General features: G+C 40.6%; 1 non-coding gene across 1 annotated transcript; it reads left to right on the top strand.

Annotated features, from left to right (window-relative positions):
- The first annotated feature begins 428 nt into the window (after positions 1 to 428).
- Positions 429 to 535, top strand: LOC111817524. The gene has a single exon (XR_002821699.1). It is a non-coding gene; the product is annotated as a U6 spliceosomal RNA (small nuclear RNA).
- Positions 536 to 9,284: the final 8,749 nt, after the last annotated feature.

The raw sequence follows: 9,284 nt of genomic DNA on the forward strand, positions 1-9,284 counted from the left end.
TCCTTCTTTTATATGTATATTTTCAAGCAAATCTGGACTACATAATTTCACTAGTTTCTCACTGATAAGGAATCTATTTTGTAAAATAACCATAATCACATGAGTTCACCTGACAAAATTAGCACAAATTCCTTTATACCTATTGCCCGGTCCATCTTCCATTTCATCAAATATATATTTATTTTTAATTATTTAAATCATTTATTTATTTATTTATTTGGTACAGAGTCTCGCTATGCAGCTTGGACTCCTGATCCTCTTGTCTCAGCCTTCCTAGCACTGGTATTACAGGCATGTACCACCATGCCAGGATTCGGGGTCAGCATGGCATGCAGTACTGGGGATCGAACTCAGGTCCTAGTACTTGCCAGGCAGGCACTTAGACCACCAAGCTATCTCCCCAGCTCTCAGAAAATTTCTTAACAGTGGTGCTCACTTTGGTAGCACATATACTAAAATAGGGATGATACAGAGTAGATTAGCATGGTCCCTGCACAAGGATGACACCCAAATTCGTGAAGCGTTCCATATTTTTGTAATACTAACATCCTATGGGAAAGAAGGCCAGTAAGAAAACAGGAAAAGTTATGCTTTCCTGGATGCAGACAGAAAAGAGACATTTCAAGCAGAAATGTGGAAAGCTGCTAAAAAAAAAAAAAAAAAAAAAAAAAAAAAAGTGTTCATGACAGTCAAAAAAGTTTCAGATTGATAAGATCATGAGTCTTTAACTTTCAGCCTAAAGAAACCTGTGTTAACTGCCAATATAAAAAAGTCTGTTAAATGTTTGATAGAAGCTCATACACATTTGTCGGTAGTTGTAGGAGACACTTCCAGATCCTCGTCTCGATCCAAAAAGCCAGTATTTGTAACCCTAAAGTTATGTTATTAGAATCCTATCAAGTTGATTCTAATCTACCACTTTTAATGCAACCCACGGTGAAAATAAAGACACTAAATTATATTTTCAATCATCAGGGAGCCAAGGGCTCTAAGTCCAGCCACAAAGATGGCTTTCCAGGACCAAGAGAGTGACCCAGGGCCTCACCCGGTTTTTATTCAGTGGGAGAGTGACTTGAGGAGGATTGACTGAGAATTGTGGGAAGTAGGTGAACATTGTGAGATGAGCTAGGTGGGTGGCCTACATTTACCTAAGGCCAATTGATAAACAGAAGTCCTATCCAGCTCTGTATATAGGAAATAGGGTCAGGCTCAGTCAAAATAGAGACAATCACTCTTCTTTCAAGGAGAGCTGCTCCGGTGGCCCTCCAGAGGTAGTTACCCAGTGACCCCACATACAAACTAGAGTACTCAGTGTTCCCTATTTCTGGCAATTCATGTGCCCCAAGTAATAATAGAGTTGGTGAGATATGAAAGGCCAGTTTGAGACAATATACAATGGCCATAAAAGATGAAAGGGATTAAACCTCACATTTAAGAGATATTTGCTAATAGACCTACAAAAAGTTCTAACTCATCTTTTTCATAATTATCCTGTTGTGATTATTTGACTTGTTTCTTTGGCTTTGTCTTCTCCAGACACAAAGCTATATGTCTACCCAAGAAAATAATGCCTGTCATCTATCAAGGGCCTTTAGCTAAAACCTCTGAAGAATATATCTGACTGCCAGTCAACAACAACGACCCATTTCAGCGTGAAGAAGCCAGAGCGGTCTTCGCCCATATTTCCCTTCACAGCAGTTCAGGTTACTTCTTCAGAGGGGGAATACTGCAGGAAGCTGAGTTAGATAAAAATATTATAGGCAGTCAGACAGGGCCAGCCCTTCAAGGGAGACAACACAGAAGAGGAGATGCCTTACAACTGTGGAAGGAGTGGATGCTCCTGCTGTGAACCAGACCTAAAGGCCAAACAAATGTTAAAAGAGTAGCATCTGGGATTGATATTCTAAATAGGTATCATCACCTGGAAAGATCCAAGTGAGTCTCTCCCAACAGGGAGAGACCCTGTCCCGTATTCATGCCCGCTTACTATGTGACTCACTTTCCCATTTGATACTGGATTTAATCAGTTTTACCTGAACAATGGTGCTTGTAATCCCATTGGTTGGCCATAGTTTTGTCCCACCTCCTGCCCACCTAAGTGAGTTCCCATTCTCTCCACCTTAGCACCACATGGTTTTACACTATAAAAGTTCCTGGAAGAGACAGCTTCCAGGGGAACTACCCACTTGGGCCCCTCTCCTGTCCCTCTCTTGGACAGGAGCTTTCTTTCTCTCAATAAATATATTCTGCTCATAAAAAAAATTCTTAACAATGGCGATTAGTATGTTTTCAATTAAGTCAGGTTTCCTCAGAAGTGCCAATACTCTATTAAAGTATTAGCTTTTCTTTCCTTCTCTTTGCCTACAACAGTTCCTGTTCCTGTAGAATTTCCTACATTTTTCTTTCAATGGTTGTAAACACCTGGTTCTATTTTTCTTCTATAAAATAGAATCAAAAACGCTTACCTAAGAAAGATTGTGTAAGGCTTAAATGAGAAAATGTGAGGGAGAGAAACCCAGTGTTTGACAAATGTTCTTACCTCCTACACACAAAAAGTGTTTTCTCCTTCAGTTCCTTCTGAAGGTTTATAATTTGATTTTGAACTGTCACCGCTTATGTCACAAGAAGTCATCATTAGATTTCTTCTCAGTAGCATTCACTAGGATTCACAGATTTGTTTTCGCAAATGATACATAATGATCCTAGAAAGACACAAATAAGAAAAACTTCCATGCCACCTCTGAAAATGACCCTGTGACCTTAAATTCAGAGTTCCAGATTGTGGACCAGCAACAGGGCACAGCCTGTTAGAAAGGCAGACTCTGAGCCTTAAGCTGGATCAACTGAATCACAGCCTGCATTTCGATCTGCTCCACCAAATGTTTGTATGGGCACTACAGTTTGGAAACACTGGTCTTAAGAGCATAAAACATTGGTTTTTTTTTTTAATGCAGAAATTGAGGATTCTGTTTCTCTGCTCTGAGTGAATTGCCTCCATTCAAGCCATGATCACCTACAAAGCTCTTGTCTCCTCTCCCTGCCTCCAGAGTTTTGTGGTCTCTGGCTTGTTTTGCTTTTTACAGTTGATTCTTGAGTCCAGATCCAAGCTCCATGGGTGGCATTTGAAAAAATGTTTTTCTTAAATCGCTTATTATGTGATAGCCCCTATTCATTTTTTCATGTTATTCATGAGTTGAGCAAATGTAGTCATTTACTTTATAGGTTTTCCCCCATTCTAGAGAGACCAGAGAGTATCACTGTGATATCTTGTGTTATATTTCTCTGTCTCCATATTTCTTGTAATTCACTAGCCAGATACTATGTGCTTTGAAGATACTGTTGGGCAAAGTAAATTTTTAGTATTTAAGGGTTGATATAGAGTGAACGTTACACTCCCCACTCTCTCAGCAAAATTCATAAGTCAAACTTGTAACATTTAATATGGTTTTATTGATCATGAGGTGGGACATTCGGGAGGCATTTAAGTCATGGGGTGGAGTCTCTGTGAATTGGATTAGCACTCAAGAAAGGGACACCAGAGAGCCCTGTTACTGTCATTACTCCCCAGAAGGGTTCTAATGAGAAGCTGCCAGCCTACAGCCCAGAAGAGAACACTCACCACTGTCCCAGGTTGCTGGCATCCTGGTCTCAGACATTCACCCTCTGGAACTATGAGATATAAACTTCTGTTGTTGATAGCACACCTTTTTATGTAGCTATGTATAAAGCAGGCTTCCTTGGCAGGGTTTAAGGAAATTATTTGCAAAACATTGAGCTAGCATACAGTTGGTACAACATAATTTTTTTTTCATTTTCTTTCCTCTCTTAGCTTCCCACTTATAAAGTCAACTAAGTTGTGGCTTTTATGGCCTGCCTTTTGTCTTCAGCTGTCAAATCCTATGGCCTCTGTTACCTTCTATTTTGTACATGGTGGGAAAGATAAGAAAAGAGGTGATCAATGTATGTTTTCATGAATTTCATGCCATATAAAGAAGATTTTTTTTCCTTGGGCTAGCAACGCTAGAAGCTGGTGATAGTGCTGGGGGTAACACCTCAAAGCCCCAGGACTGCAGGGTCTCTTACAGCCTCAGCTCTTGGTGTTTAGGCAGGTGTCTGGCATTGTGCAGCCTGCCTGCCATGCCACACACTTCAGTCTTGTAAGCAGTGTCCCTCAAAATGCAACCCTGCCTCAATTTAAACCCTCACAATGCCAATCCAGTTTTTCACTATTTTAAAGTCCCATAGTTGAAGTCAGTAACCCACTTTTTTTCTTTATGACAGTGTACAGGGTCTATGAGGTCTCACTATGTAGATCGGACTCTTAGTGATCCACCTGTTTTCAGCCTCCCAAGCACTGAGATTACAGGCATGTACTACCACACCAGTCTCAATCGCCCTCTCAGTGTGTCCCCAGGGCAGGACCAATATGGCACACTGGAGATCGAAACTTGACCACTGCATCTGCCTAAGTAGGTGCTTTAATCCACTGGGCTATTAGGCTGACCCTGAAGCCAGTAACTCATGTGTAGGGGGGTCTGATAAAGTTGAAGGTCTCCTTCCTAAGGGTAGGGAAAGTTCACTCCAAGTTCTTATATATGGGGTCTGATAAAGTGAGACACTCCCAAGGGGCAGGGCAGCAAATTGCAATGCAGAACAGTTATGCAGGAAATTTTTGTGCCCTTCAGAATCATTTCAAAGGAACGTTTTAGTAGCAGAGACTGCATCAGTCAAATTGACACCAAACAGAATCTATTTCTATGATAACAGTCTTTTCATAATGCTTGGAAGTCACTTAAGACCATTTTTTTCATCTAAAAAATATTCTTCTGTCCAACACTGTGCGTAGTCATCTTCCCGGGGATGCACAAAGATAACTGAGATATTCTTCCATCTGGGCAGATCAGTGTGGTGTGTGGAGAGGAAAGGAACATTCCAGATAAAGCAGCTACCCTAGAGGGCTGGGGAGGGGCTTTTTCTACAAGGGCAGCACCAAAAAGATGGCATCAATATGTAGCTTGTGCTTGAGTAACTCTACTATCAGCAGGGTGGTGCAGCTGGTCTGTCTTTTCTCTTTCTCTAGCTGTACATGTTCTGCCCTCCTTATGACTAAGAACAAGATAACCATGCTTTATTGAGTAATGGTCAACACATAGAAATAAGGCATTAGAACTAGAGCATACTGTGCTTTCCTGAACTGCTGTCTTCAACCAAGAGCATTCAACAGTATGTTACCTCCAAAATCAGCTTTGTAGGAGATGCCATTGAAAAAGTTAGGAAAGAACAATTGAGATTGGTGAAATTCATCATACCTTGGGGTATTAGAAAAGCGAAAGTTAGGAATAACAGGCAAAGGATGGTTGGTGAGATAGCTGAAGGGATTAAAGCATCTGGTTAGGCAGATGCAGGAACCAAGGTTCTATCCCTGGCTCCCATCCAGGGGTGCTGAGACTTCAATTGAGACTAGGTGTGGTGGTGCATGCCTGTAAACCCAGTGCTTGGGAAGCTAAATAATGGGAGAATCACTACGAGTCTGATCTGTGTAGTGAGACCCTGTAGACACTGTATAAAATACATTAAAAAAAAAAAAAACAACAGGCAAAGGAAAGGAAAAAAAATCTATCTGTAAGGGTAAAAAATGGCACAATAATAAAGAATATTTCATTTCATCTTATACAATCAGTATTTTCTAAGCTTTTCAAAGATACCAGAATCAATACAACCAAGTTCGATTATGTCAAGAAAGAAACAAATGACATTGACAAGCAGTTTCTTACTTCAAGATCTCACTCTCAACTGTATTTGTAGATGACTGTATTTACACAGTAAACAACACAAATATTCCAATCATCTACAAGCACCTAGCGTTTGCACACACTCATAATACATAAAGGTACTCAGGCTATTTAGCACTGTATTACAAATTATAATACTAATTGTGAGAAGTAAAATATTGAAGGCCCTAGAATCATGTGACTGTGACATGCAAGTGCTTGATAGTATGGATTATCAAGAAGCTTGGGGCATTGAGATTTTTTAGGAATTCTTAAGTGCCTGCCACAATTCTTCAGTCCGCTCAAGCACAGCATTCACAAGTTATTATAGAGGACTTAGACATTTGTAAGTGCAGAAAGAATCATAATAGAATTCTATCAATTATTTTCCTTGAATCAAAAAAAAAAACCCAGAAAGAAAGAAGAATTTTTAAGTGGTGAGAAACCACAAGGCAATCATCTTTGTGACAAATGGTAGAGTTCAGAATGGCACTGTCCCTCCTTCCACATGAGCACTCCAGCAACCCATCCAAAAGTCTGAGCAATGGAAAAAGATCAGGAGATTTTTTTTAAGAAAAGGGAGACATTGGGAGGCACAAGGTCCTGATACCAAAAGGGGGTGGACAGAGAGTTTTTTATTTCATGGTATTTCAATTTCATTGACCCTTTCAATGCTCGATAAATTTTGGCATATCATTTGGAAGGGATAATTGGATAGGAGATAATTTTTTGAGAATGCAATAATATGTTTAACCAAGATCCCCTGTGACAAACACCTGGGACATAAAGAACTGGATTAGAAAAAAGAACTTGTATTTATCCACTGAAGCAAACAAAATCCTCTCTCTCAACCTATGAATTGATGCACAGTTAATTAAAACAAAAGCCAGATCACTCACAATATGGCATGTCCAGAAAATTATTCAATACAAATACCATAACTCTCATGAATAGCAAGTGAGGACTGGACTCAAGGTTTAATGTAATCTAAGCATGAGTTTAAATATTTGGAAGCTCTCTGAAATGACACATTCTATCCCTGAATTTCCTGTTTGAGGAGCAAAGAAATGGTTCAGCTCAGGGCAGAGACTAATTATTTTCAACTTGGTGGGCCATAAGTCTTGGCTGAGCGTGACCTCTCAGCTTTGGGGCCACACAATGAAAGCAGCCTTTGAGACTCCATAAGTGAATGAACATGACTACATTCTCACAAAACTTAGCTTGCAAAGCAGGAGGTTGCCTCAGTCTGCTCCATTTGCCATAGTTTCCTAAACATAGTCCTGTGTAATTTTCTGTTTCCTGCCTATCTGAGACAAAATTTCCTTGTTAATATACACCTTTCCAAATCCCAGCACCTGGGAGGCTGAAGCTGGAGGATCTTGCAAGTTCAAGACCAGCCTGGGCTACAAAGTGAGCAGAAGGCCAGCACAAGCTGGATAGCAAGATCCTGTCTCAAAAAGAGGGAAAAAAAATTCTTATCTCTACCAACAACTTTCCCACCCAAATAGGACAAGTCAAAACTTGGTTTGTTTGAATTCACTAAGTAGGACTTAACAAGGGAACATTAAAATTTCCTCAAGACTCATTACTGCACAGCAATTTGAAATCTGCACTCAAAAGTCAGGATTCATGTATGTCTTAGGACTTGGCTCATGGAAACCTATTGAGTGGCTGGAGGTGTTCACAGTTCAGGACCTAGAAAAAAAGAGTGGGCAAACTTGTAATCTAAACTATTGACCTGCATGTTTTTCTTGACCTCAACTTGTTCCTTACATGTAGGCTCAATCTTTTCAGTATTCAGGCTATTGTTTTCAGCAGAAGTCAGGAAAACAACTTTGTAGTAGTCAGAATGTTATTCTAATGTATATTGTTTACCTTATTGTAAATAATGGTGAGCAGTGGTCAATAAATAGTTTTATATTCCTTTAAAAAATACACATCTTCCCACATGAAAAATAGAAGCAAAACTATAAACAACATTCAATAATATAAATATGACTGGCTTGCATTAAGCAGATGTCTTGTTATTTTTTGTATTATTTTGAGGGGATTATAACAACAGGATTTCAAGTGGACCTTAATCTCTACACATTAGCTAGGCACTGAAATTGGTATTGAATAAAATAGACATTTTTTTCTTTATATATATTTGATAGGGAGAATTTCTATTCTGAACATTTGTATTCCATTTGCAACTTTAGATTTATAGCACCAAATAGATTTTCTTTGGTGTTAATGGAATTGAAGGCTGTGGTTGCACTGAATGGGTTTGATAGAGTAGGTGTGTTAGATGCCAGTTTTGCTGGCAAGTTTGGTTCTGAGATAGCAGCCACCCGAGGATGGGTTTGGTCTTGATGTCAGATTGTTAAAATGCCACAGCACAGATTGCTGATTTTCTCTTTCCTGGAGGTTACACCAAAACTTTCACAAGGCTGGGAACCACCCCAGGCACAGTGATGGCAGGAGTTGCCTTCTCTTAACAGTTCATTTGTGCCTTAAAATCCTCACAAAGGCCACCCAGCTGTGAGGCAGTCAGGTGAGGCCAACACATTCAGAGTGATATCTAGTGTGAAATAACAGCTTGCAACTGCTTTACCCTCCAGGGACATTGGTTTATGCCTGGCAGACATTGCCCAGCGATGATCCAGTTGTCACAGCTGTGGGAGTGCGACTAGTGTCCAGTGGACAGAAGCAGGAGATGCTGCCCAGCATCATACAAAGCACAGCACAGTCCTCACCAAGAAGAATTGCCTAGTTTGAAATGTCACAAGTTTGAGAAATCCTGAACAGAGTGACCTCCACTTGGTCAGTTTTGGACCTGAACTTTAAATCTTTTATTCATTTATTTATTTGATACAGGGTCTTGTTATGCAGCTTGCAATCATAGTGATTCTCCTGTCTCAGCATCCTCAGAGCTGGGATTGCAGGCGTGAGCCACTGGGTTTTAGTGCCTGGCACTGCATACCCAGGGATCTGGGGCAGCAAGTCATGCAGTACCAGGGATCGAACCCCAGTTCTTGCACTTGCCAGGCAGGCACTTAGACCACTAAGCTATCTCTCAAGTCCAGGGTACCCGAACTTTAGAAGGCCTTCTCCACAAACTCCGTCAAGTGGCAGCAATAGCTGAGAAGGGTGAGCAAAGCTCCATTTGTTATCTTGGCCCAACCATACCACTGTTTGCAGTGGGCCAAATCAATATCCTGGAAAGAACCCACTGTTGCATCCCACAGTCCAACAGGTTTTGGACATCCCATGCAGGCAACCTACAACCTGTCCAAGTTCTGTCTGCCCAAGAGCTTCCAAGCTGACATATGTATGTGTGGTAGATAAGGATAAGGTGAGCAGGGCCTGTCAGCCCAAGTTAGATTAATAATCCAGGCCAGACTAGATTAATAACACCCCATACCTGGGCAAGACTCAGAGCTGCAGAAGTCCACAGATACCAAAGAACTACAGGGGATTTTCAAAGCCTGCTGGACCCAACATATCTGCTTTGGGTTTATCCTAAAATAG

The sequence above is a fragment of the Octodon degus genome, unplaced genomic scaffold (assembly GCF_000260255.1).
Source record: "Octodon degus isolate 3935 unplaced genomic scaffold, OctDeg1.0 scaffold00060, whole genome shotgun sequence".
Classification (NCBI taxonomy): Eukaryota; Metazoa; Chordata; class Mammalia; order Rodentia; family Octodontidae; genus Octodon; species Octodon degus.